General features: G+C 37.8%; 1 non-coding gene across 1 annotated transcript; it reads right to left on the bottom strand.

Annotated features, from left to right (window-relative positions):
* Nucleotides 1-16041: 16041 nt before the first annotated feature.
* Nucleotides 16042-16148, bottom strand: LOC131234260 (small nucleolar RNA R71). Its single transcript, XR_009165663.1, has one exon. It is a non-coding gene; the product is annotated as a small nucleolar RNA R71 (small nucleolar RNA).
* Between the last annotated feature and the right edge of the window lie 7169 nt (nt 16149-23317).

Below are 23317 nucleotides of genomic sequence, written 5' to 3'. Positions count from 1 at the left end.
AAATTAGATAAGGTTCATCATATATGCGTTCATTAAATAAATTACACAAAATTATCTTGTTTAAATGTATGGATGCATGCACATGCTCACAAACATAGGGTTGCACATCCAGTTGGTAAAAAGACGTCCAGCGAGAACTAGCCACCTGGAAAAGTACTCGAAGGTACGCCTAAGGAGAACTAGCTACCCAAAAAAGACTATGTAACAAAGTCGCCCAAGGAGAACTAGCTACCTAGAAAAGTACTCAAAGGTACGCCTAAGGAGAACTAGCCACTCAGAAAAGACTATTTAACGAAGTCGCCCAAGGAGAACTAGTCATCCGGAAAAGTACTTAAAGGTACACCCAAGGAGAACTAGCCACCTGAAAAAGACTATACAACGAAGTCGCCCAAGGAGAACTAGCCACCCGAAAAAGTACTCAATGGTATGCCCAAGGAGAGCTAGTCACCTAGAAAAGACTGCATGTCATGAAAATGCATGATTAGCCCAACCATTATTATTTCAATTTCAAACATTCATTTAAACAAAGCTCAAAGGTCACTATGGGGGGTTTGTCACCTAGCATAGGCCGACAGCTCAGGCATAGTGTCCCATTCCACCATCCTTGGCTCATGAGACTAACAATTTAGATGTTTAAAGGTAACGTACTCAACTAATGGCCAATCATAGTCCAATAAATGAAACTTACCATCGCAAAGTTATACAGAGACAATCAATTAAAGCCACATGAGGCAATTGTTCCATAAAAGCCACAACGGCTGAATATTCCATTTAATAGTGCGATAAGAAGAGATTGTTCCCCATAAGCCACATAGGCATAAATGATCCACAAGATGATAAGTCCACAACATAAATTTATTTAATCCATAACACAAGTGGCCACTAGTTCAAGGATTTCCTAAAAACACCGTCAAGCGAGCACAAGTGGTAGAACAAGACATATACAATATCAATAGCACTTATCCATATAACATGTTTCATTTAAACTAGGATGGAGATATTTGCAATCCATAGCCTGTTCAGATGCTTGAACATAAAACTAATGATTAATTAGTTATGAAGAATTTACTTAAATAGAAACTAGCATTTATAATCACTTTTACCTAACATGAAATTAAGCAATTAATGACATAAGTAAACTAAAAAAATTATCATGATGTAGAAAAGCTTGAAGGGTGATCTTCACCTAGATTGAACAACTTAAATATGTGGCCTGCTAGATGACACGTGACTACAACCTGATACGGTCAAATCTTGTATTTTTATCACTTGGCGGCTACAAGGCTAGAGTAGGCTAGATCTAAGCCCAAGTCAACCGAGCAGGACTTGGTGATTCAACCAAGTTGACTTGGTAGCAACCAAAGATCCAATCTCCATCTCTCTCATTCTTCTCTGCTTATCTTTCCCCCTTCTTCTATTTTTATGCTGGATTGTCCAGCTAGGCCTGGACTAGCCCTAAGCCCAACTTGACTCGGCTGGACTGGATTTCAAACGAGTGGACTCAGCAGCATCCGCCACAGAACTCCCTCTCTCTCCCGTTTCTCTTTTCTCCTTCTCCTCTTCTTCCTCTGCTTCTCTTTTCCTTTCTCTTTCTTTCCCTCATTCCCTGATGGAACTCCAGCTAGTCCTAGGCTAGGCCCATGCCCAACTCAACCCAACTAACTCAGCAGCAATTTAGCCCAAACCCTCTCTTCCCCTTTCTTTCTTACCTTCTCTTCTTTCTTTCTTTCTTCTCCTTCCTTCTTCAGCCACACCCAACAATGGGCCTAGATAGGTCAGACCCAAGACTAGACTCATCTTCATGAATCGACATGAGACTCGGCCCAAACTTAGCTACTGGGTTAGCTGAGCTTATTACGACAACAATAACAGCTATCTGCCTCTCTCTTTCTCCCTCGTTTCTCTTTATTCTTCTTCTGCAATGCCCAACAGCTCGACCAGGGGCAAGACTCGGTCGGTTGAGCTGGTGCGGTACCCATTTTTTTCTTCTTCTTCATTCCTATCCTCTATGCCCCCTTTCTCCTCTTTCTTCCTAATTTTCTTCTTCTTTTGATCATTCTCTTCTTCCTTCCTTTCTGCTAGTAGGACCCAAGGCACGAGACATGGCTCAGAACTGGCTCAGAGTCTGACCGAGTCACCCAGTGGTAGCATCAGCGATGCTCTCTCTCTTTTATAATTCTTTTCTATTTTCAGAGAGAAGTTGCCCTAAAAGGAGGCCTTTTAAAGGCTTGTATTAGTTGGCTTCTAGAGGATTTGGGTCGTAATTAATTAAGGGATTAGTTACGGTTTTTGATTGCTTAAAACGTGATATTTTGTGATAATATAACCGAGTCGCGTTAGCATGGTTATGATCTAAGGTTGTGGATGTACTTTTGGTACCATGGCCCATCAGATGGATGACCCTGATTAGAAAATGGGCCCCATCACTAGATGATGGGTTTCTCGGACGAACAAAGGAGATGATGGGGCTATTCACGGTGGATTCTGATTTATGGACTGATCTTACGATCCAAGGCTTATGGATGGTCCTGATTGGATCACTTGACACTATGAGGTCCACCTTTTAGAAGGATATCATGAAAATCTTTGTGGTGTGTGAGATTTTGAGCCTCAAGCGGTATCTCATGCGACATCTCATGTGTCTGCGAGATATCCTAACAAACTCTAAAAGGAATCCAATGCCCTAGATTATCCGAGTGAAACTCTAGAGGTCATGAACGCCCCAGATCTTGCCAGAGCCGAAATGGTGGGATTCTTTCTGCCTCCCTCTCTCTCTCTCTCTCTCTCTCTCTCTCTCTCTCTCTCTCTCTCTCTTGTAAAACCCTATTTTAGAAGCCTAGGATTCTTTCGAATGCACGGTCAAGATTTGAGAAAGGGTTCTCGGATATGCCAGCTCATAAAGCCAGAAATGGAATTATCATTTTCGAAAGTGAGCCATGCGCACAACTCAGCTTGCGCTGGAGTTCGTGTACACGAGTGCATAACAATAGTTGAGAATGCCTGGGGTTGGTTAGAATTCCTTACCCATGGTCGATGGATGGTTTAGATCTTGATGATGGATCATGAGGGTGGACCGCAATGACTTGAAACGGAAACAGTCCATTTAAATTGTTTTCGAGCGGGAAATGAGGAGAAATCCTCTTTTATTCAAGAGTGTCCGGTCAATCTGGTTTGACCCGTTTCTTCACTCAGTGTACTGCTGGTGCACAATATTTGGTGTACACACGCAGTAGGCGTGGGACCCACAGTGATATATGGTGAGATCCACTCCATCCATTCTCTTTAAAGGTCCCAATAAGGGCCTTTGACCAAGGATCAAGTAGATCCAGGGCTTAGGTGGGCCATACATATTGATTGGAGCGTCAAGTTATGGATCTCCACTGATCTGATGGTCAAGAAGTTTCATGGCACATATTGGACGATTAGATGGTTAATCTTACGGATAAATGACTTGTAATCTACATAAACAATACTCTTAAGATTTAAATGGACAATTTTAAGGTGTAATGGTTGAATTGTTTTAAATTGTTGACCAATTGCCTAATTGCATTGATCACCAGATATAAGGTCTGTAATCCAATTTAGGGGGAATTTGCCGTTATTTCTATAATTAGATGACCCTATATCTCAAGTGAATGAACGATCTTGAATCAAATGGTTGAATTGTTTTAGAATATATCTCTAATTATATATGCGTCCTTTAACTTATTTAGATAAGTCTAATGCCTAATTAGGTAATGTAAGATCTCAATCTACTGACTGATCTTGAATTCAACGACTAATTTTTAAACTTCAACGGTCAGATGTTTTAGGATCTATTTTTAAGTGGAAATCCATAGTAAATTTAGGGGCCACATGACCCAATGATGGGGATTAAGTTTATGAATTGTTATGTTGAGGGTTATGGGCCTATTGAGCGGCAAATTTGACGGTTTATGCTCCAATATTAATAATGAAAGGTTAGATTTATCTATAAAAGAACTTGAAATCCTCAAATAGATTTCTCTAATAATGTGATGGTCCTATTAGGAACTCAATGGATGGATGGTTCAATCCATGGATGACAATTGTACTAGATGATTGAATTTGGGTTAGTGTGAAGTTGAACATTTAAGTAGGCCAAATCTATGTTTACACTAAGTTGAGTCTCCATTGTAACACTTGAGTAGTGTAAAGTACGGTGTGTTACATCCACCCACTAGGCTTAGTCCAGTGAGGCTCAGGCCTCATGGTCACTACCCAAGTCCTAACCGCACTCACAAGTGGTGGTGCAGAAGTCTTGAAACTAAGGCAGCTGGCTTATCTCCCTTGAGAACCAACTAGGAGCTTTGACCAACAATGTAGACCGTATCATGAGGCTATTACAAAGGCACCAGGCATCCCTAACCAATTAGCACGAGGAGGATGAAGCGACAACTGGGCAGTCTTACCTGATACGGTTGCACCCTAAGTTACACTAAGGATAGACCCAAGATGGGGGAGGCCTTATCGCCCCAATGCAGACCCCAATGACTACTGAGCTTGTCGAGTTGGATCTATGCCATACCCTAGACCAAAGGCAATAAGTATGGGGAATCCTACATTGATAGGAGATTTAATAGGATCAAGACCTATCGAGTACTTGTAGATGGGATTGAAGGATCACTTGATTAATCAAATAACAAACAGAATTTTATCCAGCAACAAAATTTTAAAATTCATGAGATTCTCAATGGGATAAAAGGGTCTTTGATGGGATCGAAGGAACTATCTAGTAGGCTTTTTATAAAATTCAGAATTTCTCAATATTTGACTCGATCTCATCAAGTCCTATCATTGGCGTGTCGATGGGATCGACACTCCTATTGATGCTTTCAACCTTCACTTCCTTTTAAATAATAAAGATAAAAGCTTAAGGATCCAGGAATCCACTCGTAGCAATCACAATATCTATTTTATTGATTCAACAATCACAACTCATTTGTAATCAAATTCATGATCTATCCAATCGGAAGATGGAGCGGTTAAACCATTCATAAACAATATTAGAATATTAATTCAATTGATCAATTATCTCATGAAGCATTTAGACATCAATTGCAGGGAATCAAAAGCATTTAAAACACTTTTAGGCATCATTGGATCAATTAATTATATAGATTGATTCGTTCTCTAGGTCAAGGCTAAACAATTGTTAAATCAAGCATTTACCACACCTAGCGTGCACAACAAATCAAGAAATAAACAACTCATAAACTATAAAGTAAAATCAAATCTATTCAATCTAATATCATAATTCCAACCATTATTTGCAGAATCAAATAAACTAAATACTGTAATAACCTACATGCTTCATCCCTTAGCCTTAGCTAAGAGATTAGCCTAACAAGACTAGCTAACATCTTAGAAGAAAAATAAAAAGATGAAATACAACTTGAGAAGAAATCAAAGTGGAAGAACATTGTTGACACTCCACCTAGGCCTTCGCTTCCTTTTCAAGCCTCAGAAGATGCTTTAGAACGTCCTATGGAGTCCTATTTATAGTTGCGGAATCCAACTTTCGCACTGACTTGGAGATTTCCCAAACCAACTTTGAATTTGTGCACTTCTGTTACGCTTCGATAGCACTGAAGTTGCCTTTGATCGCAACGAAGTTGTATTTGAAAATCTTGTGTTGAATCTATAAAATTTAGGAGGAACTGAAGTTGGCTTTAGTGGAACCGATGTCTATTTTTAGAATTATTTTAGGACTTTCTCTTTTTAGACTTAGAATTTTAGAATATGATTTTCCAGTCCAATTTTCACGATTTCTTTTCTTCACTTCAAATCTTCAATTCTCTTCATTCCGTGGTTTCCTTAGATATTTAGCATGTGAATTCTTCATTAATGACTTCCAAATCTTCAATTCTTCATTATCTTCTTTTTTTCTCTAAATCGATCATTTTAAGCGCATATTCACCATAGGTTTCCGAATCACCTTGCATGACAAAAACGTATATAATTAAATTAAATTATCAATTAAATGTGAAGATAATTAACATGATTGAAGAGTTAAATATACAATATTTAAGTCTCAATACACCTCAACTAGCATTTTACTGGTCTCGAGCAAAATATGTGAAAGATATGTCGAAACTAAATGAACAAATTTCCATAAACTTAAGCAATTATCAAAACAAACCAGATTTTATAAATCTAAGATATATTAATGTAAACATAAACACTAGCACTTGGTAAATTTCCTAATCAAATTCAAAGTAGTAATTTGTAATTAGACAATTTTTAAACATTGAGTTATATGTGCATAGTGAAATCTAAACTTAACAAAATCAAAGTTTCAGTCTTATACTTTCATGATAACATTGATAATTAAAATAACATTCAAGATAACCAAAACTTAAACCAAGACTTGCCTTACAGTTCAACCTTATATTAATCTAACCTTTGAATTTTCCATCAACAACTTTCACACTATTTTCACTCTTTTTTCTTTAGTCCTTTCAAGGAACTTCGATAAGTAGCCCTTTTCGATGACAACTATTTTTTAGCTAGGTATTACTTTCTTTTTCACTTTCTTTCTTTTCAATTCTTCTCATCGAACATGATCGATAAATTGCCCAAGTTTGGTTCCTATCATTCTTAATAATAATCAAGTTAATAATTCGATATTAACTAAAAACTTTCAAGATGTAAGCTAGGTGTGATATGTGAAATCATGACTCAATTAATGTTAAAAAAATTCTAATTATAAATTAATAATTCAAACTTAATTTTAGAAATCTATCAAATAACTAAAATTCAAGTTTAAAAATTCCTTAACAATAAGTATGTTATCATTCTAATCTCTGGATTATCTTTAAAATCACTTAACTACATAGAAAATTTTGAAGCTAAAAACTTCAACAATTTAGCACAAATTTGAAGAATTTTTCAAAGGAAACCCTACCCCTAACCTAAAATCTACATTGTCCTTAATGTATAAACATATACGATAAAAGCAAAATTGAGAGCAATGAAAATAAAGGGGAGTAGATGAAAAGTACCTGAAAGGTGACAGACAGAAGGGATAGTGCAATCTTTCTATTAAAAGATGTTCCAGCAACTATACAACTAAATAAAACAAACTAATCCTGGTAAAGCAGTAAATTCCTGATCGTAAATTAAGAAAGCAAGGGAAAGCTACTCATTCATGTCAGCAAGGTCCCTCCTTATTCACAACCTCAAGTGTAGGGTCGTGATGTAGTAATAATCTCGGTAAGACCGAAGTCGAATCCACAGGGACTAATCTTGTACGTTTCTAAAATGAACTAGAACTAGAACTAGAAGAAGATCTAAATATGAATGCAGAATATAAAGGAGTAATTGTGTTGATTGAAACTTGTGAATTTAAAGGTGGGAACTAGGGTGCCAAGGATCTACTTATAGCTATTGGGATGCTACCTTACTTGATTTAAGAGATCTAACTGGAATCAGAGTCCTATCTTATCCAATTGGAAAGAGAGATGATCAAATCTCTGAAATTCTCATTGATCTACCCTCAATGGAAGAGGATTGTGAAGATTTGGATGGGATTCCATCATCCAACCATGCCTAGGAGATGATGGCAAACAACAAGATTTACCAATCCCACAATCTCAAATAAGAAAAAAAGATACTCAATGCTATCACAGCATCTATTGTAATTTGATTCACAATAAACCAATGAAAACTGAAAATATTCCTTAAAGTCAACTAGAAATCAATGAAGTTCAACGTAAATATGAATAAAAGCAAAGTAAACATCCCAATCACGTTACAAGCTTCACCTCTTAGCCCTATATAAGAGATTTAGCCAACCATGGACATGATTGAACTAAGAGCTCTTAAAGAAAATATAAAAGCAACTAAGGAAGAAGAAGAAAAACTCTTGGCAGTGGCTCTTCACCCTTTTGCTTCACTCCTTAAACCATAGATGATACCTAGGAATGTCATAAGGACTCTTATTTATACTTGTGAAGCTCCACCTTACGTACTGACTTGGAATTTTTCGAAACTGACTTGAATTACACGATCCACAGCTTTTCCGCATTATGCTCCGGTTGGACCAAAGTCACCTTCGGTCAAATCCGAAGTCGAGTCCGAATTTGGAAAGGATTTTGTTTCAATAGTTACTCGATTTCGGTCGGACTGAGATGAGTTCAGCAAGACCAAACTTAAGTTGTCGGTCAGACCAAATTAATATTCGGTCGAACCAAATTAACTTTAAAATTCATCATTTTTCGATGGAGCTTTTAGTGCACTTTCGGCCGCACCAAATCCTCCTTTCGGTTGGATCGAACTGGGTTTCAGTCGGACAGAATTGTCCATCAGTCGAACCGAATTATCTTCTGAATTCTATCGTTTGTCACTGGACTGTTTTGTGCAAGTTCGATTGGATCGAACATGGGTTCGGTCGGACTGAACCTGTCTGTCTTTTGCTGAGGATTTTGCATTCTTTCAAGTCCTTTCTTCAGCTTTGGTACTTGGTTTCCTTAGATCTTTGGTATGTGAACTCTTCATTCTTGGTCTCTCAAGATCCATCTTTTGCCTTGGTGATTCTTAAGCATTAAATCCATGCTTTTAACATTCTTTTCAATCAAAGCTCCTAGATTCACCTTGCAACACAAGCATGTATAAAATATACCATTAAGCCTTATCATGTTCATAAAACCAAGATATAAATAGGGAAAAATATGCAATATTTGACACTCAACACTCCTCAGGCCAGTATCTCGGTAAATTTTTCAGTAGACTTCTTAACAAAATCATTCAAAAACCCTTCTTATAGTAGGCTTGGATGCCTTAGAGCTTGAATGTCCAGAGAAATTTATGAACCTCAACATAAAGTTTTCTTTTAATCTCATGAGGTATCCAAAGTGGATAATATTCACAGAAATTTTTTTAATGTTAGTACACCACGGTAAATCAGAAACTATAATTAGGTGAAATTTAGAAAAATTCTTATTATGCAGTGTACTCTCAGCACATTTTGAAGTTTCAGACTTTGGTTCAATTTTCAGCTCCTCCTCCTTTAATGGTGAACATTTTAGATGTGTGTAAGGAGGTGCTTCAGAAAAATGATTCCCTCGTTCAGTATCAACTACTGAAGTATTTTCTCGTAAGGCATCCACTATGTCTTTAATCATGTAATCATTAAAATTTTCAAAGTGTGCTAAGCAATCTTCTAAAGAGTCAGGAAATTTAGTTGAGAGGGGCTCATTCTCCACATTAAAATCATGTGTGTCATGTATGTGGAGTGGGTCAACATCACTATGTTAGAAAAATACCCGTGTCTCTCGATCATTAACTTAAACTGTCATTGAGATCGAATATTCAGAAAATTAAACTGTATACTCATGAACATAATCCAACTCCTCATTCTCAAATTCAGTATACTTCAATATTGAGTTTGAATCACTCTCCTCGCATTATGTTTCTAGATTGGGTTGAGGCTGGGATAAACTAACCTCTTCCTCATCAATAAGGCGCGACTGATTTTCTTGAATAGATGATTCAATCAACTTTAATATTTTCTAATGTCTATAAATGATTGTGTAACATCTAGGTTGAATTATTCTTGAGAATCCATGTATTTCTGAAGTGAATCCTCTTAGATTGTTTCTGATTGGATCTCATAGGTAGGGGATCTAAGAGGATGGTTATTAGAATCCATGATTGGTACTCCTCTCCAATTTAAACTCTGATGCTTCCCCAAATTAAAGTCATACGGATCATATGTGGGAGTATTTGATGGTTGTTGGTAAGTGTTATTACCCACAATATAATCACGTATTGTCTTTTTCTTGATTGATGGATGATAATTGTTCTCCCTCATATGGTTGCGTATGAACTTCTTAATTAGTGGAATATTATATCCCAGTCAGTTCTCTGTTGAGACTTAAATATTGCATATTTTTGCCCATTTATATCTTGGTTTTGTGAACATGATAATGCTTAATAGTATATTTTATACATATTTGTGTTGTAAGGTGAGTTTAAGAGCTTGAATTGAAAAGAATGTTAAAAGCATGGATTTAATGCTCAAGAATTACCAAGGCAATTGATGGATCTTACAAGACCAAGAATGGAGAATTCTCATGCCAAAGACCTAAGAAACCAAGTACAAAAGATGGAGAAAAGATTGGTAAAAGCACAAGTTGAACAGCGGAAAAACAGGATAGTTTGGTGTTACCTAAGCCAACTTCGGTACCACTGAAAGTGCACAAAACAGTCTAGCAAGAAAACAGTTTAATTCGGTGCTACCTAAGCTTAATTCGGTAACACCTAAGTACTCTGCACATACAATTTCAGATGTAATAAATTTTAGATACAACTTCAGTGCTACCAAAGTCGCGTAGAGTTGTAACGCACTGTGACACTCCAAACTCAGAGACCAGGCCCACAAAATATTTTATCGTCGAATCCGGCGCCGACAACCTCCATAGTACCTCATTCTCATCTCCCAACACCCATATACCAAGTTTTGATCCTGAGATCCCATAAGGAGGATTTTTCAGTATGAATTTATTCCGTAACAAGCATAACCCATGAACAATAATAAAGACACCATCACAAAATCCACTATGATAAAAAAAACTTTAAGGTACAATGCACATAAAGGGAAATACAATGATAATAATAACAAAAACTCCTGAAGCTCGATTGCACGCTCCTTCTCCTACTAAGTTACGGCTGCGTCTTGGCGTCACCTGCACACATCAATCGTGCATAAGCTTATAGAAAGCTTAAAGGGCGGTGAGAGTGTGTGCGCAATATAAGTGTGCTCAGAATGCAATATCAAAGTAATGTGAAAAATGTTGGTGAATCCGTGAATATTATTAGTCGTACCAAGGCTATACAATGCAAGGCATGAATGCTATCAACCATATCAAGGTCATGCGATGCAAGGCGTGAATGATGCCAGCCATACCAAGGCCATGCGATGTGAGATACAACTCAAGCATACCAATCCTCATCTGAATCCACATATCAATGCAACTCATCATTGGAGCATCAAATATTAGTACAATTCTCACTCTGGATAATCATTGGGATTTAGTACACTCCAAATAGCACTGCTCCTTCCCCAGGTGTGCAGTATAAGTGAGATAAGAAACCTCACTATCCGGCACATCGATAGCGAACACATTTACGAGCTAGTTAAACTTAGCCTAGCAATTGCCCCTACCCTCGGGCGGGTAAGGCCAACCCCCTTCTAACTAACTATGACACAGTAAGACACGCGACGTCCTGGTATTCGGCCCTCGTGTGCTCATGTATCCACTCGGTCTCAACATTAGAATCATCCTCTGGTACCATCAGGTTTAGAGATTTTCACCCAGGGACATCTATGTCGCCTCGATGCTATTAACACCATTTCCGGTGTCCAATCCTGCCATCCAAGAAATGCCTGTGGAGGCTATGGGCCTGATTTCGTTAGAGTGCACAGAAATCATGTCACACAAATGTGACATGCATGAATCACACTATCCAGTCATGCAACAATCCTTTGCATACCGTGAACTCATGTGGGGTAACTCCTCCTATTAGGGAGTCTCATAATAATCCACCCAATGGCATGTGCGATGATCAATCACTCCTCATATCAAGCATACATATGATGCACATGGGCATGGATCATGAAGGTATACTAAGCATGTTATATGATGATGATGTACTCTCCTCATATCAAGGATGGGCCTAGGTGGCCGACTCATATCAAGAATGGGCCTAATGATCATAGGGGCCTAATGGTTTGGGTTAGCCCACTAAGGGGAGGTGAGAATGGGCCTAACAATGGGCCCTAGGGAGAGTTACAATGTGGATATTTAACCATCATTGCTCCAAAGGCATGGGCCATCATAAACATTATTACTTACATCATGGTGGAATCACATATCACAATGGACCTCATATATATCACATTAGGCCTCACAGAAAGGCCTTACTCATGGGCCTTATATACATCACATCGGGCCTCACTCATGGTCCATATATACATCACATTGGGCCTCTCACACGGGCTAATATACTTCACAATGGGCCTCATATACATCAAGTGGGCCGCATCACACGATCCTCATATACATCAAGTGGGACCCACTGTCCTATTTGGATGGTTTGGATAAAACATTATTATTATTATTATTATATCCACACCATTCATCTATTTATAGAGGTCATTATATAGCATTACCTAAAAATGAATCATATCGAAAGATCATTTAGATCATACCACAAATAGTAGTGGAGGTAATGATTTTTACCATTAAAAATTCACAGGGGCCACCTTAATGTTTATTTTCCATCCAATCTGTTCATACGGGCACAAAGACCTAAATTAAGAGGAAAAACAAATTCCATATCGATCCAAAACTTCTGACCCCAAACGGGTTTCAATGACAGACGTTCAATCCTCCACTGATTATTGCAGTGTGGTCCACTTGATAGGTAGATCTATCTTATCTTTAGTCTCAAGCCTTAAGATGAGCTCACAGGTGGATGGACGGTTTAGATCTAACACATAACTCATGATCAACCCGAAGGACTATTGACGTTAAACAATAGCTATATATTTAGTGTGGTCTGCTGGCCCGCTATCCAGATGAATGATTAGATATAATACTTACGTCAAGATCAGACACACATAGCTGCTGACGTCAACACAACAATTATATAGCCTGTGGGATCCACAAATGGATAGTCTGGATTTAACACATATGGACGGTCTGGATGTAATACACCTCATGATCAGACCCACCGAACTTGCTGACATGAAATACAGTAGCAATACATATAATGGGGCCCAGCAGATGGACAGCTTAGATACCACACATGCATCATGATCAGACCCACATTACTTTGTTGATGTCAATACAACAGTTGCATGGCTGGTGGGGTCCATAAATGGACGGTTTAGATGTAACACATACATCATGCAGGACCTACAAAGCTTGCTGACATCTAGCTACTTAATGGATGGTTGAGTTATAACATATACTTGATGATCAGGCCATAGACCTCGCTGATGTCAATACAATAGTTATACTGTTGGTCCCGTAGAGATGGATGGTCATAGATAAAGCACATGCCTCATGTGGGACCCACAGAACTTGCTGACGTCAGTATAGCAGCTACACTGCTAGTGAGGTCCACACAGATGGACGACGTGAATGAAGCACATACATCATGTGGCCCCCACGAGGACGGTGTGCTCTGCTTGAGATTTGAATCTGCTTCATTTTGGGCCTGGGAGGCCTAGATGGACAGTGTGGATTCACACGTACATCATGGTGGGTCACAAATGGCCTGTATAACATACATGAATCAGGTGGGTCCACACGTGTGGCCCACCAGCAGCTTGTACAAAGTTGATATTTGTATTATCCCTTCATCAAGGTCTACCCAAATGGCAGCATTGCTGCCACTGGACAGTCAGCAGGGTGACCCCTGCTTGGTGGATGGTCTGGATTAGGTGGGCCACACACAATCACAAGAGAGAGAGAGAGAGAGAATTATGTGATGGAATGGAGCTCCACCACTATGAGCTTCCTTGGGCTACAATACATACATCAAGATGGGACCCAAATAGGATCCATACCATCAATCGGTAGGCCTCACTTGGTCCATCACAAAAATCACAATCTAATCCTACAAACACCCACCTTAGATCTTGGACTTCTTTTTCTGCCAATGAGTTCTAGAGCTCCAAGGGTTAAGATTCAATAGTTGGGATTAATTTTAGAGGGTTGGATGATGAGATTGGGTGGTAGGGACGTGGACCTTCTCTTGAGTTCTTCTCTCCTTAAAATTTTTCTCTCATGGAAGCTTATGATGGAATGAGATGGAGAAAGAGAGGTGATGGGACGAAAAGGATGGAAGGAATGAATGTTGTAAGAAATGACATGGAGGGTATGGGCTTAGTTGAATTTTGGATGAGAGAGGGATGGGTGGAGAGAGAGAGAGAGTTGACTTTAGATAAGGCTTGTGTAATAGAGGGATGGGTTGTGTACTTGACTTAAGATTGATTGATTGATGTGATGGGTTGTAGATATTCTATCAAAATTCGCAACATGTGGCATTTTTCTTGAAATAAATGCGGGCCCACAACTCCTGGCCTGGGTATCGCGTGGCGCGTGAGACACGGCATTGGAACTGCGGTGACGATGTAGTCACTAGGGTACAAGTTTGGAGTCGAGTCGACATAGATATACAAAGTGCGACTTAGGATCGCACGCAAATGCCGATTATAGGTTGCGGGTTACCGGAATTCGATCGGGAGGATTGTGGAAGTCTAAGGAATGGTACAATATAAGATACGGACCTTACACATAGGGCAGACACGGATTGTGTAACTTGAGGGAAATTTCAAGTATGTAAGAGGATGATTCACAACTATAAATAGGAGTCCTTGGGACGTTCCTAGGCATCTTTTAGGGTTTAAGGAGTGGAGCAAAAATGTGGAGAGCTACCGTCAAGAGTCTTTCTTCTTTTTCCTTAGTTGTTTTTATGCTTTTCTTAAAAGATTTTAGTTCAATCATGTCTATGATTGGCTAAACCTCTTAGCTAGGGCTAAGAGGTGAAGCTTGTAGCGTGATTGAGATGTTTACTTTTCTTTGATTCATGCTTATATTTGACATTCATTGATTTCTAGTTGATTTTAAGGAATATTTTCAGTTTTTAATGGTTTGTTGTGACTCAAATTACAATAGATCTGCAATAGCTTTAAATATCTTCTTTTATATTTGAGATTGTGGATTTGTTAAATCTTATTGTTTGTCATCATCTCCTGGGCATGGGTGGGTGATGGAATCTTTTCCAATTCACCACAATTCTCCTTCATTAAGGATAGATCAATGAGAAGTTCAAAGATTTGACTATCTCTTCTTCCAACTAGATAGGATAGGACTCTGATTCTAGTAGGATCTCTTGAATTATGCAAGTAGCATCTCAATTGCTACAAGTGGATCCTTGGCACCCTAGTTCCCACTTTTAATTGATACTTTACTCATCACTCAAAAATACTCATTTAAATTCAGATTTCTACTTTAGTTCTTCATCTAGCTCTAGTTCTAGTTAAATTCAGAAGACATACAAGTCTAGTCCCTGTGGATTCAACCTTGGTCTTACTGAGATTATTACTACACCGTGACCCTACACTTGGGGTTATAAATAAGTTTTTGGTACCGTTGCCATGGACTAACTATTCGTTGTTCTGAGATTAACTAGTTTTGGAATTAGGTTAAGATTAAGGTTTATTTATCTTTCTAATTTTAAATTAGGAACTTTCCTAATTTATTTTTAGAAACTAACTTACTTTTCTTTTTTGCAAGATCTTAAGATAGAAACTTCTAATTTGGTAACTTCCTTCTAATTTTCTCTCTTTCTTTTTCTAGATTTCTAATTACTTAGTTCTCTTTCTCTCTTAGGTTTAGGTTACCTTAGTTACTTGAGGGCTGAGAGTGTTTCATGCCCAAGTAGGTCCATGATAACACTAGACGTCTCTTGAGTGGAGGAGGATTGGTTGAGGGGTTATCTATTCATCACAGGATTAGACACCACCAGAGATTCTTAAAGTTAACTGAAGTTATGGCTACCAATCAACTGGCCAATCAACCTCCAAATCCACCTCAAACTAGGGTTGAGGAAATCCATGATAAAAACGAGGTGCATCAAACACCCCGCCTCATACTTTACGAGATTATTTACAACCGGCGGGGATAAGCACACCTTCATATATGGTTTTTCTAGAAAACACAGGAAACATGAATATTAACCCAGGTGTGATCCAACTCCTTCCAAAATTCCATGGACTTGAATATGAAAATCCATATTTACACTTGAAAGAGTTTGATGAGATCATAGCCACCTCATATTTAATTTCCTAACGTGTCTGAGGACACAGTCAGGCTGAAACTCTTTTCCTTTTCTTTAAAAGAGAAAGTTAAGATGTGGTTGCATTCATTACGTACACGATCTATTGGTAGATGAAATGACATGACAAGGGAGTTCATAAAGAAATTCTTTCCATACCATAAAACGAACACCCTCAGAAAATTAATCAAGAACTTCGCCCAAAAGGAAGATGAAACATTCTTCCAATGTTGGGAGTGGTTCAAGGATCTTGTCAATTCATGCCCACAACACGGTTTTGAAATGTGGTGCATCACAAACTTCTTCTATAATGGATTGACATCTTTTATGCGCCAATTGGTCAAGACAATGTGTAATGGGGAATTTGAACAAAAATGCTAATGATGTATGGGATTATTTTAACAGACTTTCTGAAAACGCACAATCATGTGACATCTCTCCAAAACCTAGCACCACTTTTAAGCCTACTCAATTAAAGGAGAGGAGTGGAATATATCTTCTAAAAGAGGAAGTTGATATAAGTGCTAAAGTGGCTAATCTCATACGGAAACTCGAGGCCATGAAACTTAAAAAGGATAAGGCTAAGGAAGCTGTTTGTGGTATTTGTGCTTACAATATTCATACAACTGAAAATTGTCCAACAATACTTGCTTTTCAAGAAATTCTAAATGAGCAATCGAATATCTTAAACAATTACCAGAGGCCTTTCAATGGACCCACCTCCAATACTTACAATCCTAGTTCGAGAAATCATCAAAATTTCAGTTGGAGGAATGGACAAACTGCTACTCCTCAAGGATTCTCTAATCAAATTCTAAATCAAGGGAAACCTCAAGAGGATCCGGTTCTAAAGTATCTTGAAAATCAAGAACTTTTCAATCAGGGTATGCTACAAGCCTTTTAAGACCTTACAAAGGCCATACAAGGGCTTGAGACAAAAAATACGATTGGAGAAAAAGGAAGCCTTTCATCTCAACCTCTTCCCAATCTAAAACAATAATATGAGGTCGGTGACCCAAACTCTTCAAATCGGATGGAGCAAGCTAAATCTATCATCACTCTGAGGAGTGGGAAGACCATTGATAAAACCATTTCGGTTAGGATTGAAAAGTCTAAGGACTCGGAAGAGGACAACAATGATAGATCTAGCACTACTTCACAAGATTTAGAACTGGAACCTTAAGGCAAGCTGATTGCTCCATTTCTAAAATGGTTGATTGCACCAAAACCTCTCTCTAACTCTTAGGACATTTTAGAGGTGCTGGAACAAGTGAAGGTTAACATTCCTATACTGGATGTCGTTAAACAAATACCTTCATTTGCCAAATTTCTGAAATACTTATGTACGACCAAAAGATGGTAAAATATTCAAAAGAAAATCTTCTTAACAGAAAAAGTGAGTGCCATCCTAAAGCAATATGTGCCACAAAAGTACAAACATCCTGGTAGTCGAACCATCGCTTGTGTAATTGGGAATTATCGGATAGAGCACACACTTCTTGACTTAGGAGCGAGCGTAAATCTGATCCTATACTTGGCCTACGAACAACTGGGTTTTAGTGAATTAAAACCCACCCGAACCACATTACAACTTCCCGATCGCTTAGTTCGTGTACCGAGAGGGATAATTGAGGATGTATTGGTCCAAGTTGACAAATTCTACTACCCAGTAGATTTTATTATCCTAGATACTCAACTTATCATGGACACGAGCACTCAAATTCCAGTCAATCTTGGTCACCCATTCCTTGCCACATTAAATGCAATCATTAATTGTAGGAATGGAGTCATGAATTTTTCTTTTGGAAATATGACGTTAGAGCTCAATATCTTTTTTAATATGAGCAAACAGGTAGAGGATGATGACGATGCCCATGATATTAATTTGATTGATTCTTTCATAGAAGATAGAACAATTCTGACCTTATTCTCTGATCCTCTACGGACGTGTCTGGCCTACTCCCATGATTTAGATGATGATACAATTAGGGAGATGGGAACCATGCTGGATACTATGCCGGTACTTGAAGTTATCTAGTGAAGGCCACAATTTGAAGAATTACCCCAAATTGATGTAGTGCCTCTACTGTCTAACCTCAAGGCACTAAAGCTTGACTTAAAACCTTTACCCTTTGATCTGATATATATATATATATATATAGGTCAAGGTGAGACAGACCTGGTGGTGATTTCTTCCCACCTCGAGCAAGAACAAGCGAGTATGTTTATCTCTACTCTCATTGAGCACAAAGGAGCCCTTGGATGGTTAATTGTGGACCTCAAGGGAATAGACCCTTTGATTTGTTCTCACCGCATTTATCTGGAGGATAATGCGAAGACCTCTCGATAACCACAAGGTATATTAAATTCAAACATGAAAGAAGTGGTTAAGGGCGAGGTTCTCAAGCTATTGGATGTGAGTATCATATACCTTATATACGATGGCCAATGGGTGAGTCCAACTCAGGTGGTTCCTAAGAAGTCCGGAATCACTATTGTAGCCAATGCTGACAATGAACTAGTGCTAACTAGAGTCACTACTGGTTGGAGAATGTGTATTGACTACAAGAAGTTAAATACCATTACAAGAAAGGGCCAGTTTCCTTTACCCTTCATTGATTAAATCTTGAAAAGGCTAGCTAGTCATTCTTATTATTGTTTTCTTGACAGGTATTCAGGCTACAACAAGATAGAGATAGCTCGTAAAGATCAGGAAAAGACCACATTCACATATCCATTTGACACCTTTGCATACTTAAGGATGTCATTCAGACTATGTAATGCTCCCACCACTTTTCAGCGATGCATGATGAGTATTTTTTCTAACATGGTGGGGCAATATAGGTCTTCATGGATGACTTCTTTGTCTTCGGTTCATCCTTCAGCGATTGTTTAGAAAATCTTAAATGTGTGTTAAAGCGATGTGAGGAAAAGAATTTGGTACTGAATTGGAAAAAGTGTCACTTTATTTATTCGTAAGGGGATTGTCCTTGGACATATCATCTCATCCAAAGGAATTGAGGTAGATAAAGCTAAGATTGATCTTATCTCTAACTTACCTCCACCCAAGAACATACGAGACATGCGATCCTTCTTAGTACACGCTGAGTTTTACAGGAGATTCATAAAGGCTTTTAATCACTTCTCTCGTCCTTTATACAATCTACTTCAAAAGGATGTACCATACGAGTGGACTGAGCAATGCTAGGAAGCTTTTTCTAAGCTCAAGGGCATGTTAACCACTGCACCTATCATGCAGCCACCCAACTGGAACCTTCCTTTTGAGATTATGTGTGATGCATCTGACTATGCTCTTGGGGCATTCTTAGGCCAGAGAAAAGAGAAGAAGCCCTACGTTATTCATTATGCAAGTAGGACTCTAAATCTTGTCCAAGTGAATTATCTACTTTAGAAAAGGAACTCTTGGACATGGTATTCGCTTTGGACATATTTAGATTCTACTTGATTGTATCTAAGATCATCATTTATACCGGTCATGCGGTACTAAAGTACCTTCTTTCTAAGAATGATGCTAAGCTCCATCTAATAAGATGGATCCTCTTACTTTAGGAATTTGATTTGGAAATAAAAGATAAAAAAGGAGTAGAAAACGTAGTGGCTGACCATCTTTCGAAACTTGACCTCCTTGATTCCCTTGAGGCAGCACTTATAAATGACATGTTCTCTGACGAACAATTGTTTAAAGTCTCCCACTCACCTTGGTTTGCTAATATTGCTAATTATTTTACCACAAGTTTCATGCTAACACATTGGACAGTAAAAGATAAGAAGAAATTCTTCGCTGAGGTATGCAAATTCTTTTGGGATGATCCATATTTATTTAAATATTGCCTAAACTAGATTCTAAGGAGATGTGTGCCAGACAATGAACACCAAAGTGTCATCTCCTTCTGTCACTCTCAGGCCTGTAGTGGTCACTTGTTTTGTTAAAAAAACCACGACCAAATTTTTATAGCACGGCTTTTACTAGCCCACTATGTTCAGAGATACTTATGAGTTTTGCAAAGCTTGTGAGTGTTGTCAAAAGTTAGGAGTATTGTCCCATCGAAATATGATGTCTTTGAACCCCATTCTCATAATTAAAGCATTCGACTATTGGGGCATCGATTTCATGGGACCATTCCCCTAATCCTTTAGGAATTTATACATTTTTCTAGCAATAGACTATGTCACTAAATGGGTCAAAGCAATCCCATGTCGGAATAATGACCATCAAACAGTCATTAACTTTTTAAAAGAGAAGATCCTTTCTCGGTTCGAAATGCCTCTGGCCATTATTAGTGATGGAGGTTCACATTTCTGTAATAGGTCATTCGCAAACTTAATGAAGAAATATGGTATCTTTTATAAGGTGAGCACTCTGTACCACCCATAAACAAATGGGCAAGTTGAGATTTCCAATAAGGAAATTAGGCACATTTTGGAAAAAATGGTTAACCCTAACTGAAAGGATTGGTTAATCCGATTGACTGATGCTTTATGGGCTTATCATATAGCCTTTACAACTCTTATTGGAATGTATCCTTTTAGACTTGTCTATGTGAAAGTTTGCCACTTGTAAAATTAGAACATAGAGCCTATTGGGCTGTTAAGAATTTGAACTTCAATTTGGACAACACTGGCTCACTGCGCAAATTACAATTGAATGAACTCGAGAAAATCTGGAATCACAAATACAAGAACTCGAGAATTTACAAGGACATGATGAAGGTGTTTCATGACAGGAACATCCTTCGAAAATCATTCTTAACTGGCCAAAAAGTTCTTTTGTACAATTCTTGATTCCGGGTAAACTCCAATCTCGTTGGACCGACCCTTTCACTATTACTAATGTCTATCCTCATGGGGCCGTTGAAATAAAGAATCCAAACAATGGCAATGTTTTCAAAGTAAATGGACATCATTTAAAGCCATTTGTTGAGAAATTTGATTCAAAGGACATACCCATGCCTCTATCTGATCCTGTATATCATGATTGATCTCCTAGTCTGATGGAGGTATAGTTAGATTTATTTACTTTTATATGATTTACGATTAAGGTAGTTTGCTTTCAGTTTGTTTAGTTTTCTTTTGTGTTAAACCATCTTATACTGTGATATGTGGAAAAATTTTAAATTTCCTTCCTCCAGGTACTATCTTTCCATTACTACTCCCTTCCTTTGTGTCATCTGATGTGCATTACATGTTTAATTCTTTTACATTAAGGACAATGTAACTTTTATTTTGGGGGTGTGGATTAGGTAAACTAATCAGTATTTAGTTTAGTTTTAAGCAGAAATGGTGAAATTTTTATATTTTTCAAGCTGAAACTTGTTTGGAAGCGATAGTTTATGTAATTAAGAATGCATTGAGTAGGTTAATAAGATGAAGATTAAATCTTGAATTGTTGGAGTTTGATAACCCCAGTAGACTTTCACCAAAGGTTCTTGAATGATTAAGAGGAAATTTGTATATCATGTTGAAAAGGCCAAGCTATATGTCCTGGGGGGAGTAAATAGGACTATGTCAAATTAAACTTTTAACAGCAAAAACTAAAGAATATGATAGCCAAAAAAATAAATGAAATAAATCGCAATATAGAAATGTAAAGCAACCTCAAATTCAAGTCTTGAGAGGCTGATACAAATGTTGTTCTAAGGACCATGTTGCACCATAAAAACCAAGGGTTTATGGTAGGACAATCTTACTAGAACGATAAGTATTAATATCCCAAACTGAAGAGGAACAATAAAGGAAAATATCAGAAAGTAAAGTCTAAACTATTACAACATTCCCACAATGCTTGAAATGTAAATATTACAACATTCACATCCACATATACATCCCACAATTCTGAATGATAAAAGATAGGAAATATTAAAGGAACATTTAAACCACAAGACACAAAGAATTATAGTGGTTCGCCTGTGTGTACACCAACTGTTAAACAACAGCCACACAGCTACTCAACTCCTAATATCCTCACATAGGGGATATCAGCGTTCACTATCAAAATAGGTTTCACAGGTTCACCTAAAACCTTCACAATTGTGTCTTTTATATGGGCTTACACAATTCAAAAATCCCACTTTCTAAGTTTTTTGGCTCTCCTCAGATAACCAACATAATGAGATTTTTCTAGCTTAACCTTAAACAAAACCAAAATAATTGAATTTACAATAAATGTAAAATACCTGGATTTCTCCTTTTATTGTAGGCCGGAAGAACCAATCGGAGTAGAAGTTCGAATGTGAAGTTCAATGTCCAATACTCACTTTAATATGGTTCTAAGTTCTAATTAATTTTAAATTAAACCAGTTGGGCTAGCTATATTTGATTTTGATTCCAAGAAGAAGGAATAAAACAATTCCTCTTTTCAATTTAGATTAGAATATAGAAACAAAATTTAATTAAATAAGCTAACAAAAGAGAATATTAAATAAGTACAATGTAGCTTAAAAATAAACACAAACTGATCTTAGAGTGATGTCTTGATTTTACTTGAACTGAGTTATCAATCTTTGAAATTCATCGTCTATTTATAGATGCAAAAATCACGCCTACGACTAGTCCTGAGTACTCCACTACTGGTCATAGATGAAAGGATTTTTGAACTTTCAAGCAGGATTGAAACAGACGGTTACACGATTGGTCGTAGGGTGTTTACGACTGGTCGTAGAAAACCCACGACTAGTCGTGGGACTCAAGGATTCATTGCTGTAGTTTGAGTCGAAGAACTAGGACTGGTCGAATTACTAGTCGATACTGTTCACACGACCGGTCGAACAAAGTCCAAGACTGGTCGTAGATGAACAGAAAATTCTGAACAATTGCAACAAACTTAGGACTGGTCCTGGATTTTCTGAGACTGGTCGAACCAGTACTAGGACTAGTCGAACAAGGTCTAGGACTAGTCTTCGAACAAACCAAATACTTATAAAGTGATTCAATATGAATTATGTATTCAAAATGACCTACCCTAAGGTCAATCTAAGGTCTATCATACTCGAGACATGAAGTATGAACATTGAAACTTCATTTAATCAGATGAAGGTTAACCTTTGAACCTTATGAAGCTTGAGATCTCTACTTGATGTAGCTTGATCTTAAGATCTTCTATAGCTTGGATTTGACTTCTTAGAATGTACTTCATTTTTTAACATCATCTTTAGACTTGAAAAAGCACTCTTCTTATTGACGTAGTTCTGAACCAAATCCAGAAAACAAAAGAAGAATTAGAGGGCCTGGATGTTAAGATGCAATCGTCACCTATGATTGATCTTTCAAGTCAATTTATCGAAGTGAAAAATAAGTTAAATCGCCTCCAACTGATGGAGGAGGTTTTCTGGAGGCAAAAATCCAGAAACTCTTGGCTTGAGGGAGATCGAAACACTAATTTCTTTCATGCTTCGGTTAACGAAAGAGTTAGAAGGGCTTCCATCAACTC

This window comes from Magnolia sinica, chromosome 18, assembly GCF_029962835.1.
Source record: "Magnolia sinica isolate HGM2019 chromosome 18, MsV1, whole genome shotgun sequence".
Classification (NCBI taxonomy): domain Eukaryota; kingdom Viridiplantae; phylum Streptophyta; class Magnoliopsida; order Magnoliales; family Magnoliaceae; genus Magnolia; species Magnolia sinica.
Note: the sequence above shows the minus strand (reverse complement) of the source record. Positions and strands in the feature narration are given on the sequence as shown.